This window comes from Ranitomeya variabilis, chromosome 5, assembly GCF_051348905.1.
Source record: "Ranitomeya variabilis isolate aRanVar5 chromosome 5, aRanVar5.hap1, whole genome shotgun sequence".
NCBI lineage: Eukaryota > Metazoa > Chordata > Amphibia > Anura > Dendrobatidae > Ranitomeya > Ranitomeya variabilis.
In genome coordinates this window covers 41,203,959-41,220,411 of record NC_135236.1, presented here as the reverse complement: position 1 = coordinate 41,220,411, position 16,453 = coordinate 41,203,959, and the positions used below count along the sequence as shown (strand labels likewise).

Genomic DNA, 16,453 nt, shown 5'->3' with positions numbered 1-16,453 from the left:
TGTACTGCAGGTATATACAGAGGAGACACATGGGTGCTGTGGAGGCGGACACAGATGTGTATATATACTGTATATAGGGATGGACAGAGGCTCCCTGTACTGCAGGTATATACAGAGGAGACACATGGGTGCTGTGGAGGCGGACACAGATGTGTATATATACAGTATATAGGGATGGATGGAGGCTCCCTGTACTACAGGTATATGCAGAGGAGACATGCGGGTGCAGTAGAGGCGGACACAGATGTGTATATATACAGTATATAGGGATGGACAGAGGCTCCCTGTACTGCAGGAATATACAGAGGAGACACATGGGTGCTGTGGAGGCGGACACAGATGTGTATATATACAGTATATAGGGATGGACAGAGGCTCCCTGTACTGCAGGTATATACAGAGGAGACACATGGGTGCTGTGGAGGCGGACACAGATGTGTATATATACAGTATATAGGGATGGATGGAGGCTCCCTGTACTGCAGGTATATACAGAGGAGACACATGGGTGCTGAGGAGGCGGACACAGATGTGTATATATACAGTATATAGGGATGGATGGAGGCTCCCTGTACTGCAGGTATATACAGAGGAGACACGTGGGTGCTGTGGAGGCGGACACAGATGTGTATATATACAGTATATAGGGATGGATGGAGGCTCCCTGTACTGCAGGTATATACAGAGGAGACACATGGGTGCTGTGGAGGCGGACACAGATGTGTATATATACAGTATATAGGGATGGACAGAGGCTCCCTGTACTGCAGGTATATACAGAGGAGACACATGGGTGCTGTGGAGGCGGACACAGATGTGTATATATACAGTATATAGGGATGGATGGAGGCTCCCTGTACTGCAGGTATATACAGAGGAGACACATGGGTGCTGTGGAGGCGGACACAGATGTGAATATATACAGTATATAGGGATGGACGGATGCTCCCTGTACTGCAGGTATATACAGAGGAGACACATGGGTGCTGTGGAGGCAGACACAGATGTGTATATACTGTATATATAGGGATGGAAGGAGGCTCCCTGTGCTGCAGGTATATACAGAGGAGACACATGGGTGCTGTGGAGGCGGACACAGATGTGTATATATACAGTATATAGGGATGGACGGAGGCTCCCTGTACTGCAGGTATATACAGAGGAGACATGCGGGTGCAGTAGAGGCGGACACAGATGTGTATATATACAGTATATAGGGATGGATGGAGGCTCCCTGTACTGCAGGTATATACAGAGGAGACACATGGGTGCTGTGGAGGCGGACACAGATGTGTATATATACAGTATATAGGGATGGATGGAGGCTCCCTGTACTGCAGGTATATACAGAGGAGACACATGGGTGCTGTGGAGGCAGACACAGATGTGTATATATACAATATATAGGGATGGATGGAGGCTCCCTGTACTGCAGGTATATACAGAGGAGACACATGGGTGCTGTGGAGGCAGACACAGATGTGTATATATACAATATATAGGGATGGATGGAGGCTCCCTGTACTGCAGGTATATACAGCTACAGCCAGACCCCATGCACACAGATATAAGCCGCATACATTACCTATAGGGGCCACGTCCAGAGCTCAGCGGAGAGCAGACCCCGGCGCTGCATCAGCTGGAAGACAAAGAGGCTGTGCGCCGCCCCGCGGTCCTACCGCCGCCGGCTGCTGCTGACTCACTGGATGCTGAGCACAGACAGGGAGTGTACGGGGGTCGTGTACAGGGGGGGCGTGTACAGGAGGCCAGAGCCCACCCATACCTCACTGATCCTCCACACCTAGGCTGCAGGACAGCACCAGCACGTGATGGATATTGGATAAGCAGATAGCTAGAGATAGATATGACAGAACAGGCAGATACATATAGTCACAGATTAGACATAGCTGTAAACGTATATATGGCCTCCTCCTGATTTTGGCAGTGGGCTCAGTACAGATAGCTGGTGATGATGAGCAGAGGGTATCGCCTCCTCTTGCCCTGGGATCCCTCACTCTGTGGGAGTTAAGCAGTGATTTGCCATGTCAGTGCCATTAAAGGGGTATTTCCATATCCAAGAATCAGTCCCACAACGTAATGGGTGTAATAATGAAAATATTAGCAAATATCGCCAATAAGAAATGTAGTATAGTTCTTAAAAAAATATTTAGAATTGAGAGTCCTCAGTGGTTGATACCTTTTAATGGCTAACTGAAAAGATGGTAACAAATTGCAAGTTTGACTCTCAATTCTAAATATTTTTCTATCTACTGGCTAACACGGTACCAAGATATATTTCTTTCCTGTATCAGTATAGTTCTTATGATTCGCTATGTTGCTTACCCCATGTGCAGATCATTGCTGTAGCTTCTGTATTCATGGTTACAACCACCAACAGCTGTTACTATATGAGTGGTTGTAACCATGGATACCTAAGCTACTGCAATGCCCTGCACATGGGGTAACCCACATAAGTTATCAGAAGAACTAGACTTTATTTCTAATTAGAGGTATTTCCTAATATTGGTATTTTTACACCTCCTACCTATCGGGATAAGATCTTGGAGATGGGAACACCCCTTGAATAGTGGTGACAGGTACCATGCTCACACTCTGCCGACTGCTATGCTGCTGACTTGCTCTACATACCACAGTAGTGGTGGTCCTCTCATAGGATAGGGGACAGGCAGGGTTATAGAGAAATTGGGGCATCATCAAATGCTCCTACACCTAGAACATTGTCAGTGCTGTAGAGATCAGATTGAAGAATCCATTTTGTCTTCCTATTCAGAAACGTCTGGCTCATATGAGCAAACTTGAGCAAGGTAGACATTTCCTTTTATGGACGCATTCCTTCTTGTTATTGTGACCTTTAACCTACATTCCAGAAGTTGAACGTTATCAGTAGAATAGATACTCTTTTGTTAGAGAATATGAGTGCTTGTACGCATGTCTGTAATGCTTATCTCTTTGCCATATAAAAAGAGGGGTGAGAGACCAGGGGGGCCAGATGAGCTCCTGGGCGATCCCTGCATATGATCACACAACTCTTGTGCTGCGTGTCATTACTTGGATTCCTATATTAGTAAGCCGGGGACTGATAAGGACTCAACATTTCTCTGGCGCTCGAACAGGGACCCGAGGTGAGAGTATTTACTCAAGATTTACCTGCGGATACGGACAACGGAGATCTGGGATAATGGACGGCAAATGAAAAAAAAACCTGGCCAGGTAAGAGACATTATTAGTTCTCTTTTATCTGCCCTGTATTATCCGAAAGATCTCTATGAGCCGTGTCACGCTGGGTTAGTCTAGTAGTGAGTAGATACCTATAAAACTCGGGTTACCATATTGTATAGATTTATGAGTCTAGTCCCTGGCAGTGTGTGGGCAGTGTGTGAGCAGTGTGTGAACAGTGTGTGAACAGTGTGTGAACAGTGTGAAGGTTGTGACATGTTGTGAAAGAAGAATAGAAGTACGTAGAACAATAAGCCACGATTGTTAGAACAAGGTTATTGGTGAAGTCAGCCTAACTGGGTTATGAGGTAGCGTCCTTCTGGGAGACCTCCGCCCATGCTTGACTCTCCTATAGAACTTGTTTCTACATTCCCTGGATAAGGTGTGATAGAATGAGCCCAGGACGCGGTTTTCATGAGCCTGGGACAAGTATGCTAACTGACACAGAAAGTTTTGTGATCTGTATGGTGTTGCTGGGTCTGTGTGCATAATAGCACTTAAGTACGTCCTGCATATTAGAAGAAACGGAGCAGACGAGCCCTTCAATATTTTAGCTCCCTAGGAGAGAAGGCAACGAGACGCCACCAACAGAGGAAGTGGTTGTCCAAACGTCACCTGGGGTAGAAATAGCAAATATTGAAAGGATATTTTAGCTCCCTAGGAGAGAAGGCAACGAGACATCACCACAGTGATTGTCCAAACGTCACCTGGGGTAGAAATAGCTAAAATGAGAAATAAACAGACCAAAACTGTTTTAGGACAAGTGGAAGCAGCAGATATCATACAGGAAAGATGTGGAAAGGCAGTCAGAAGTCAGATTAGAAGAGTAAGAGAAAAATTGGGAATTTCAGAAGCACTTATGTTCAGTACAGAATGGGAAAGACTGAGTAAAGAACGAGGTGGAATTATTAAAGACAATGGGTGGGAAGAAATCATACATTGTATGATAGAGGTCTCAAAAACAGCTAAAGAGGAGAATTGGAAGTATGATCCAGACACTTCCAAATGGATCATGGGAAAGGGAAAAAGTTGTAATATAATCCCACCACCTTACCTAGATCCAAAAGCCCAATCATTTGTACCATCTGGAAGAACAGAAGGAGGAAAACAGAGGGAAAGGGGGTCTACAGGTGTGATTATGCAGAAATTTGGGCAAAGTATTGAAGAATATAGTCAAGAACTAGAAAATAGCTTTAGGGATGAAGGATTGGATTTGACTGATGCTTCAGTAAGGAGACTTTTTACAAAACAATTAATAGAGGGGCTAGATCCGAAAATCAGAGAAAAATTTAAATCCTCTACTCCAGATTGGAGAACAATTGAACAACCAAATATTGTGAAACAACGATGTTTAGGAATAGCCATGGATATGAGAGAGAATCGTAAGCCTGTTAGAATAGCACAAGCTAATACAGGAGGAAGAGTGAGACACAATTTTCTTTGCCACTACTGTAAAAAACCAGGTCCAACCAAAACACATTTCTATGGCCAGACATTTGCGGCTACAGTGTTCTTTGCTGCTCCCCTCTACTATCACATTTGCAAGGCTTCAGACTCTCAATTTAGCTACACTGCTACCTCTCGAGTCTGAAGGGGGGAATAAGGACACTGATCCACACGCAAATTTTTTCCCTACAGACACACATGATTGTACAGAGCTCATTTTACAAGAAACGGTAGGCTTACCCAATGTATCCGAAACACCACTTCAAAATCCAGATTTAGAGCTGTTTATAGATGGTAGTAGGTTTGCAGATGACACAGGTAACTTCCATACAGGGTATGCAGTTGTGTCAGAATCTGAAACTCTCAAAGCAGAACCTCTTCCACCGAAACAGTCTGCACAAGAAGCAGAACTAACAGCATTGATTGAAGCGCTAAAAATAGCTGAGAATCAGACAGCTAATATATACACTGATTCTAGGTATGCACATGGTATTGTGTTTGACTTTGGAGTAATCTGGAGAGCTAGAGGTTACATGACAGCGTCAGGCCAACCTGTAAAACATGCTTCTCTGATCAAACAGATCTTAGAGGCTGCACAAGAAACAAAAGAAGTAGCAGTAATTAAGGTAGCTGCACATGTGAGACTCGACACTAGGGAATCTAGGGGAAATGATAGGGCTGATAAAGCAGCCAAGGCAGCAGCGGTCAAACCCTTACAGCAGGTTCATACTGTAAACCCCACAGAAAATACTGAAGATAGACTGAGACAAGCACAGGAAGATGCAGGAGAAGAGGAGAGGGACAGGTGGAAAAAGGAAGGGGCAGAAGAACAAGCAGGAATTTGGAAGAAAGATGGACTAATATGTCTACCTAGAGCCTGGTACCCGATTGTAGTTGGTGGACTGCACCACCCTACTCATGTGTCTGCAAATGCAATGACACTACTGGCAAAGCAAGTCTGGTTGGCTCCAGGTTTTGGCAACTACGCAAGAGACTATTGTGCAACATGCGCTATATGCCTGGCACATAATCCCGGACAGACAACAAAGACCCCTATGAAGCATCACGTCCGACCTCTCTATCCGTTTCAGCGATTACAAATAGACTTTATCCAGCTGCCAAAAAGTAATGGGTATGAGTATGTGTTGGTATGTGTGGACATGTTCTCGGGGTGGCCAGAGGCCTATCCAGTTCGGAAGGCTTCAGCTAAAAACACTGCTGTAAAGCTAGTTGCCGAACTGATACCCCGTTACGGTCTCCCTGAAGTGATCGAGTCAGATAGGGGTACTCATTTCACTGGAGAAATATTTCAAAATGTACTGAAAATGTTGGGTGTTGAAAGTCAGTTACACACTCCGTACCATCCTCAAAGTTCTGGTAAGGTGGAACGCATGAATGGAACTTTAAAATTAAAAATACAGAAAGCCATGGCTGAAACAGGAAAGCCTTGGACAGAATGCCTTCCACTGGCCCTTTACTCAATACGCAATACCCCAAGGGGTAAGACTAAACTGTCTCCATATGAAATTTTGTTTGGCAGGACTGCCAATTTAGGATGTTATTTTCCACAACAACTTGTGTTAAATATTGAGTCATTGATTTCTTATGTGCAAAATCTTTAGAAACAATTAACTAAGGTGCATGCACAAGTTTTTGCTTCCCTTCCAGATCCTGACAACATTGAAGGAAGTCACAAGTTGGAACCAGGTGATCAAGTCTATGTAAAAAGACACACCAGAAAGGCTCTTGAACCAAGATTTGACGGACCCTTCCAAGTCCTGTTGACAACACCTACATCAGTCAAGCTCGAAGGAAAGGCATCATGGATACATGCAAGCCATTGCAAAAGAGCAGTATAAAACTCATAACATTGATGTTAATAGTATTAACCTCAACGGAGGCATGGGATAGACTGAATTCTCTAACCCCTTTGAACAATAGATTCGTACAACATCATAGAAAATTAGTACATGACTTGTTAAATAATACACAACCCCTAGCAGATTGTTGGATCTGTACCCATTCACCAGTATCAGCCACAAGTATACCTTTTCTAGCAGTTCCCGTGTCAGTTGAAGAAATATTCGCTTGGCCTAATTGTTCAGACAACCTGGCCAACAACCAAATTGGTAATACTAGGCTGTGGAATACTACAATCGCCATACCAATTGTGGGATGGGTAGAATTTCCTTGGTGGCAGGGTAATCTTACAGGAAGAATAGGCAACTTACAATATTTTGCATTCAGGGGAGGAAAATGGGTACCTAGAAATAAGACTGGATTAACTGATCTAGGACAGGTCCCCACTGAAAATCTACAGCTCAGTTTCAGTACAACCACCGACTCTTCTTATGCTTTCAAACCTACAATGTTGGAAAGGTACATACATAATAGAAAATGGGAACATTCTGCGTTGTTCCCCCAAGGTGATGCAAACAGTTGTACAAGTAAGTCAGGAAACCTGATTTGTAATGAATCCGATGAGTATATCAGAGGAATGCCTTTATGTGGGAATCCCGCAGCCGGGTACTGTAGCCCCTTGGGACAAAAACCCTCTTGGTGTATGCTTCAGAATGTATCTAGATTTGTGGATTTGGCTCACAGATTGGTATTGCAGCACTCAGCTCTATGGGATCTGCCTGAAGGTACATTTTGGATATGCGGAGAAGGAGCATATAAATGGCTTCCCGTAGGTATAAAGGGTACTTGTACATTAGGACGCCTAACCCCAGCTACTTTCATAATTTCGAATAAACAAGTGAATATGCAAGCCGTGCCCAAGCACACACTGTATAAAAGAGCTGCAGATAACTCACCACGTCCCTCAGGGAGACCACACATAGTGCAAATGGGTATAGCCAATAAAATTGTCAGTTCTATTTTTATTTACCCTATGTTAACACAAATGTGGGATAAATTAGTTAGAGCCACGGATTATTTAGATGATCAGATCTGGGATATATTGGATATACTAAACACTAGTATAGCTGTACAGAATCAGCTTATAATAGTCGTCAACCAACATACCCTGGTATTGGATTATCTAACTGCCTCACAAGGGGGTATGTGTCAAATCATCGGACCCACCTGCTGTCATTATATAGACCCGAATAGTACGATGAGTATGACATTCAAATTAAAGGATGTACAACGACTCAGAGATCAGTATGATAAAGACAATGACCAGAATAAGGATAGCTGGTGGTCTGATACTTTCTCTTTTCTCAACCCAGCCAACTGGTTCAGAGGAATCGGCGGGTGGGTTGCTGGGATTATGCAGAGCATAATACATATAGTTATGATTATTGTAGTCATATACGTACTATTCCAGATTGTGCTCAAGAGTATCTCAGTATGCACAGATAAATTTTGTGTAATGGATGCAAGAGTATAAATTTTCTTCTTTATTCTTATGTTATCCTCTAGTGATTCTAATTAATATTACTGTACTAATCTTTGTTTTTTTTATATTTTAGTATACTTATTGCAGAACAAAGAAAAGGTTGTGAGAGTTAAACGGAAGAATTGATAGTAGATTTGATTCTCTTATTGAATACAAGCGTGTACATGTGTAATACCAAAAATAAAGGCTTTGTCTTTGGCCCTGTGGTAATCTAAAATATGGATATGTTAAAGGGGATTTGTGATAGATCATAAAAGGAATATGTCAAAGGGGGGAATTGTAGAGATCAGATTGAAGAATCCATTTTGTCTTCCTATTCAGAAACGTCTGGCTCATATGAGCAAACTTGAGCAAGGTAGACATTTCCTTTTATGGACGCATTCCTTCTTGTTATTGTGACCTTTAACCTACATTCCAGAAGTTGAACGTTATCAGTAGAATAGATACTCTTTTGTTAGAGAATATGAGCGCTTGTACGCATGTCTGTAATGCTTATCTCTTTGCCATATAAAAAGAGGGGTGAGAGACCAGGGGGGCCAGATGAGCTCCTGGGCGATCCCTGCATATGATCACACAACTCTTGTGCTGCGTGTCATTACTTGGATTCCTATATTAGTAAGCCGGGGACTGATAAGGACTCAACAGTGCAGAGCAGTACAGTTGGCGCATCATTAGTTTGGTCACATCCGTGGTGACCAGAGCTGGATAACAACCGCATTATCTGACGCACATAATGATCACCATAAAAAATAATAATAAAAATTATCAACATTTCATAAATTTTTAGACTTTTATTCACAAATCTATGAAATTTCTGTAAAGTCTCAATATTCCACTTATTTCTCCAGACTTCTGCCAGACTTTCTCCATACTTCTCCAGACAGGTTCTGCTGACGACCACCCATTCTTGTCTCATCAGGGTTCAAAGATTATCACATTTTCTGAGTCTTTGTCATTTTTTGAAGATCATCCAATAGAATTGACGTCTGAGGAGTTCCCTGGCTCTAAATGTCAATGTTTTGTTCATCAAGCCCCTTAGTTATCACTTTTGCCTTGGTGCTGTAACCAATTATGATACAGCAAACGATGGGTTCACCAGCAGGAGTCAGTGGAAGCCAAGTTGTAGTAATGCCAGCAGTCTGCAGCGTAATGTGAACAGACACTAATAACAGTGCGTAATGCTTACAGCAGGCGATGGGTTCACCAGCAGGAGTCAGTGGATGCCAAGTTGTAGTATCGCCAGCAGTATGCAGCGTAATGTGAACTGACTGCAATAACATTGCGTAATGCTTGCAGCAAACAATGGGTTCACCAGCAGGAGTCAGTGCATGCCAAGGTGTAGTATCGCCAGCAGTCTGCAGCGTAATGTGAAGAGTCTAATAACAGTGCGTAATGCTTACAACAGGCGATGGGTTCACCAGCAGGAGTCAGTGGATGCCAAGTTGTAGTATCGCCAGCAGTCTGCAGCGTAATGTGAACAGACTGTAATAACAGTGCGCAATGCTTGCAGCAAGCGATGCGTTCACCAGCAGGAGTCAGTGGATGCCAAGTTGTAGTATCGCCAGCAGTCTGCAAAGTGATGTGAACAGACTCTAATAAAAGTGCGTAATGCTTACAGCAAACAATGGGTTCACCAGCAGGAGTCAGTGGATGACAAGTTGTAGTATCGCCAGCAGTCTGCAGCGTAATGTGAACAGACTCTAATAACAGTGCGTAATGCTTACAGCAAATGATGGGTTCAACAGCAGGAGTCAGTGGATGCCAAGTAGTAGTATCGCCAGCAGTCTGCAGCGAAATGTGAAGACTCTAATAACAGTGCATAATGCTTACAGCAAATGATGGGTTCACCAGCAGGAGTCAGTGGATGCCAAGTTGTAGTAACGCCAGCAGTCTGCAGCGTAATGTGAAGACTCTAATAACAGTGCTTAATGCTTACAGCAAATGATGGGTTCACCAGCAGGAGTCAGTGGATGCCAAGTTGTAGTAATGCCAGCAGTCTGCAGCATAATATGAACAGACTCTAATAACAGTGCGTAATGCTTACAGCAAACAATGGGTTCACCAGCAGGAGTCAGTGGATGCCAAGTTGGAGTATCGCCAGCAGTCTGTAGCGTGATGTAAACAGACTCTAGCAGTGCATAATGCCTACAGCAAACGATGGATTCACCAGCAGGAGTCAGTGGATGCCAAGTTGTAGTAATGCCAGCAGTCTGCAACATAATGTGAACAGACTAATAACAGTGCGTAGTGCTTACAGCAAACAATGGGTTCACCAGCAGGAATCAGTAGATGCCAAGTTGTAGGATCGCCAGCAGTATGAAGCGTAATGTGAACAGACACTAATAACAGTGCAAAATGCTTACAGCAAACAATGGGTTCACCAGCACGTGTCAGTGAATGCCAAGTTGTAGTATCGCCAGCAGTCTGTAGCGTGATGTGAACAGACTCTAACAGTGCGTAATGCTTACGACAAACGATGGGCTCACCAGCAGGAGTCAGAGGATGCCAAGTTGTAGTATCGCCAGCAGTCTGCAGTGTAATGTGAACAGACTCTAATAACAGTGCGTAATGCTTACAGCAAACAATGGGTTCACCAGGAGTCAGTGCATGCCAAGTTGTAGTAATGCCAGCAGTTGGCAGCGTAATGTGAACAGACTCTAATAACAGTGCGTAATGCTTACAGCAATGGGTTCACCAGCAGGAGTTAGTGGATGCCAAGTTGTAGTATCGCCAGCAGTATGCAGTGTAATGTGAACAGACTCTAATAACAGTGTGTAATACTAACAGCAAACAATGGGTTCACCAGCAGGAGTCAGTGGATGCCAAGTTGTAGTATCGCTAGCAGTCTGTAGCGTGATATGAACAGACTCTAACTGTGCGTAATGCTTACAGCAAACGATGGGTTCACCAGCAGGAATCAGTGGATGTCAAGTTGTTTTATCGCCAGCAGTATGAAGCGTAATGTGCACAGACACTAATAACAGTGCGAAATGCTTACAGCAAACGATGGGTTCACCAGCAGGAGTCAGTGGATGCCGAGTTGTAGTATCACCAGCGGTCTGCAGCGTGATGTGAACAGACTCTATTTACAGTGCGTAATGCTTACAGCAAACAATGGGTTCAACAGCAGGAGTCAGAGGATGCCAAGTTGTAGTATCGCCAGCAGTCTGCAGCGTAATGTTAACAGAGTCTACTTACAGTGCGTAATGCTTACAGCATATGATGGGTTCACCAGCAGGAGTCAGTGGATGCCAAGTTGAAGTATCGCCAGCAGTCTGCAGCGTAATGTGAACAGACTCTAATAACAGTGCGTAATGCTTACAGCAAACGATGGGTTCACCAGCAGGAGTCAGTGGATGCCAAGTTGAAGTATCGCCAGCAGTCTGCAGCGTAATGTGAACAGACTCTAATAACAGTGCGTAATGCTTACAGCAAACGATGGGTTCACCAGCAGGAGTCAGTGGATGCCAAGTTGTAGTATCGTCAGCAGTCTGCAGCGTAATGTGAACACACTCTAATAACAGTGCGTAATGCTGACAGCAAACAATGAGTTCACCAGCAGGAGTCAGTGGATGCCAAGCTTGAGTTGTAGTATCGCCAGCAGTCTGCAGTGTAATGTGAACAGACTGTAACAGCAACTACAGGAGGTGATGGGTTAGCCAGCAGGTCTCAGAAGCAGCAGATGCAAGAGGGAGAATCAACTGTAGTTTACAGAGGAGAAGATGCAGCTGTTGGAACAAGATGGCAAGTCAAAGACAAACAGCGACTGAACAAAATGCTGGCTGACTCCTCAGAAACCTCAGGTAGATCTAAGTGCACGTTATAAGCCTCCTTCACTGTATCCTCACTGAATAGTTCCAGATCACCAACCTACTCCTGTGTAGCCAAGCTGAGTGGTTCCGGATTACTTTCTGTTTCTTCCTGTGTGGATCCTTGGTTATATTCTCCGGATCACTTCCACCCTCCTCCTGTGTATCCCATGTGAGTGGTTGAAGATCACATCAAACCTCCTCCAGGGTATACCATCCAAATGGTTTCTCTGTGTCTACACGACCGGTTCTGTAGCTTGCGGTGCGTCCTGCTCCCCTTGCTTGCCGTCCAGCATAGCTTGTTGTGGGTTGATACTGGCATATGAACATTACTGGATCAAGGGTCGGACTGCAGTGTCTGGGGCCCACCAGGGTAATGGACTCTAGGGGCCCACCCTACAGCTATATGCAAATATCTGTCAGTCGTTATCCCCATTATAGTGGAGGATTGGCTGTACAACACAGGGGGCTCCTGCAATCTACTGTGCCCACCATAACTGGGATGTACAATTCCAGTAGTTTACATTAATGGGGTTCTTTGGTTGAAACAAGTTATCACCGATCCATGGGCTATACAGGATAGGTGATCGCTTAGGTCCGACCATTAGAAACTGCACTGATCGGAAGAATGGGGAAGTTTTATCCCTGACAGGACACTTATCCCCATTTTAAAATGAAGCAGGTGGGATGTTTGACCGCATCTCCATTCATCCTCTTTGGAGCTTCCAGAAAAAAACAGCGAATGAATGGATCAGTGGTCAAGTTGGACATGCCACTCCAGTCTAATGGGGATAAAAGTTCCACATTCTGCCGAATGGGTCCCAGCAGTGAGACCCCACCAATCAGTATGTCATCAATTATCCTGTGGAAAGGTGATTACTTTTTTCACAGGAGAACCCCTGTAAGTGCATCTCTGCCACTGTGTGCCAAGTATGTAATCTCTTATGGAAATAATCTTCTAATTAATATCAGAGAGAACAAGTGGCCGTCATACACAACACAATCCACTATACCAAGACCAATAATACCACATACAGGGGAGAATTATCACCATACCATGACCAGACCACATAGTGACTGAATAATACCACATATTAATAGCATATACGGACCAAATAATACCACATACAAGGAGAAATAGCACCACACCATAGCTGGACTACATATTCCACCACATAGTGACCGAATAAAACCACATACAGAAAATAAATACCACCACACCATGACCAGAACAAATAGTGACCGAATAATACAACATACAAGGAATAAATATGCCACACCATGACCAGACCATATAGTGACCAAAAAATACGACATACAAGGGATAAATACGTCACACCATGACCAGACCATATAGTGACCAAATAATACGACATACAGGGGATAAATACCGCCACACCATGATCAGACCACAAATTACCACCACATAGTGACCAAATACTACAATACTGATCATGAATACAAACCACAATACTAACAAAACTGTTATCACCACCAGTGACATTATACATGTGAGCGCTGGGTACAGGGAATACAGTGATCAACAGTGACATTATACACAGGACCTCTGTATATAGTGTCAGTGTAAAGGTAATACAGGTATCACCGGTGACAATATACACAAGATCACTGTATATAGTGTTAATGTAGAGGTAATACAGGGATCACCGGTGACAATATACACAAGAGCTCTGTATATAGTGTCAGTGTACAGGTAATACAGTGATCACCAGTGTTATACACAGGAGCTCACAGGAGATCTGTATATAGTGTTAGTGTACAGGTAATACAGGGATCACCAGTGACATTATACACAGGAGCTCTGTATACAGTGTCAGTGTATAGGTAATACAGTGATCACCAGTGTTATACACAGGAGCTCTGTATATAGTGTAGAAGTAATACAGGGATCACCAGTGACATTATACACAGATCTGTATATAGGGTCAGTGTACAGGTAATACAGGGATCACCAGTGACATTATATACAGGAGCTCTGTATACAGTGTCAGTGTACAGGTAATACAGTGATCACCAGTGTTATACACAGGAGCTCTGTATATAGTGTAGAAGTAATACAGTGATCACCAGTGACATTATACACAGGAGATCTGTATATAGTGTCAGTGTACAGGTAATACAGGGATTACCAGTGACATTATACACAGGAGCTCTGTATACAGTGTCAGTGTACAGGTAATACAGTGATCACCAGTGTTATACACAGGAGCTCTGTATATAGTGTAGAAGTAATACAGTGATCACCAGTGACATTATACACAGGAGATCTGTATATAGTGTCAGTGTACAGGTAATACAGGGATCACCAGTGACATTACACACAGGAGCTCTGTATACAGTGTCAGTGTACAGGTAATATAGGGATCTCCGGTGACATTATACACAGGAGATCTGTATATAGTGTCAGTGTACAGGTAATACAATGATCACCAGTGACATAATACACAGGAGCTCTGTATATAATGCCAGTGTGCAGGTAATACAGGGATCATCAGTGCCATTATACACAGGTGTCACAGACATGGTTTGGGGAACCACTGTGCAACGGACCGCGGTGTGCCTGGAGGGGCATAACTAAGTGACCACTTGACTGTTCACTAGAGCATCTGATGGTGAGGTTAGACTTGGCTCCCAATGAATGCCAGGTGCCACTCCAGGACAGACCAATGGACGCGCAGCAGAGTAGACTGGATGGAGCAGCAGGCAGAGTTTGTATCAGAATTCAGCAGAGTTCGCACCAGAGTGCAGCAGACAGAGTTCGCACCAGAGTGCAGCAGACAGAGTTTGCACCAGAGTGCAGCAGGCAGGATTTGCACCAGAGTGCAGCAGGTACGATATGCACCAGAGTGCAGCAAGCAGGATTTGCACCAGAGTGCAGCAGGTACGATATGCAGCAGAGTACAGCAGAGTTTGCACCAGAGTGCAGCAGGCAGGATTTGCACAAGAGTGCAGCAGGTACGATATGCACCAGAGTGCAGCAAGCAGGATTTGCACCAGAATGCAGCAGGTACGATATGCACCAGAGTGCAGCAGGCAGGATTTGCAACAGAGTGCAGCAGGTGGGATTTGCACCAGAGTGCAGCAGGGACTGGTATGCAACCTTACACAATATAAACTGCAAAACAGGAAGGTTGCTCAGGCACCTCCCCATTGGGGAGGAGCAATGTATACATAATGTCCCACAGCCATTGGCTGGGGAGGAAATAGCAAGTGCACACGCTGGCCCTTTAAGAGACAAGGCTGGAGGTCTGGCTGGAAGCATGCAGAGCATGGGGAAGGGAAGAACTGACTGCAGCACGGGTGAGTGAAGATACAGAGTGAGTGAAGATACACGCTGGAGACTGAGCCTGTCAGAGCAGGGATGCGGCGTGGTGCTAACAACAGGAGCTCTGTATAAAGTATATATTGTACAGGTAATAAAGTGCTCACGGGTGACATTATACACAGGAATTCTGTACGCAGTATATGGTGTACAGTGTGCGTGTACATGTAATACACTGACTCACCAATGACGTCTGTAGGTGAAGTCCTTCATCTTTGCAGTGCTTGCAGACCTCAAATAATGGAAGAAATGAGGAATCCAGCTCAACGAGGTAGTGAAAAAACTCTTTTCTTTATTCACTTGAAAAATATGTTCAGTGGAGGATAAAAACATCAGCGATTACAAAGAATAAAATGCGATATCAACGTGTTTCTGGTGATCAAGCACCCATAGTCATGATATCCATGGATAAATGGATAAATGAAGATTGAGGGTATGTGCACACGCTGCGGATTCTGCTGCGGATCCGCAGCAGTTTTCCCTAAGTTTACAGTACCATGTAAACCTATGGGAAAAAAAACCCGCTGTGCACATGCGGCGGAAAATTCCGCGCGGAAACGCAGCGGATTATTTTCAGCAGCATGTCAATTCTTTGTGCGGATTCCGCAGCGGTTTTCAAACAGCACCAATAGGAAAGTGCAGTTGAAAACCCGCAGAGGAATCCGCAGAAGAAATCGCGAGAAAATCCGCAGTGAAAACTGCAGTGGTTTTGCACTGCGGATTTTCCAAATCTGCTGCGGAAAAATCCGCAGCAGAATCCGCAAAGTGGGCACATACCCTGAAGATCCGCCGACATTGAGGGAATTTTTCAGACAGTCTGACTCTATTTATTTATGTATATAATTTGCAGACTGATGAGGGAAGGGAGGTGGGAGACAGAGTTATATTCTTCGGGATTCGGGGACTCATTGGGAGACAGAGGGTTTTCTTCAGGAAGCAGGGCTCCCGAGTATTAAAGACAGTGATAGAGGGAGACTGGCGGTGCCCATAACAAAAGAAGAGATTGAAATGGCTATTATATCTATATTCTATGGCTAATAATAGGGCCCCGGGGCAGATGGTATCCCAAGTGAAATTTACAATTAATTGAGATGGTAACACCCAGTTTGCAAAAGGTTTTTGAAGAGGCTCTTCAGGAGGGTGAATTACCTGCGTCCAGGAGGAAGGTGGTGGTGGTCATTGCGAAAGAAGAGATCCGGGGTAGCGGAATCTTAT

The 16,453-nt window shown here is 44.2% G+C and overlaps 1 protein-coding gene across 4 annotated transcripts in view; it reads right to left on the bottom strand.

The window, feature by feature from the left end:
* Nucleotides 1-16,453, bottom strand: part of GPC2 (glypican 2) — an 81,868-nt gene that overhangs the window by 36,794 nt on the left and 28,621 nt on the right. The window contains exon 1 of one of the 4 annotated variants that reach the window (XM_077261702.1): nucleotides 1,586-1,703. The exons of the other annotated variants lie outside the window; for them this stretch is intronic. The gene's annotated coding sequence lies outside the window, so the exon portion shown is untranslated. Of the gene's footprint in view, nucleotides 1-1,585; nucleotides 1,704-16,453 lie in introns of those variants that run through there. 4 annotated transcript variants of the gene reach the window in all.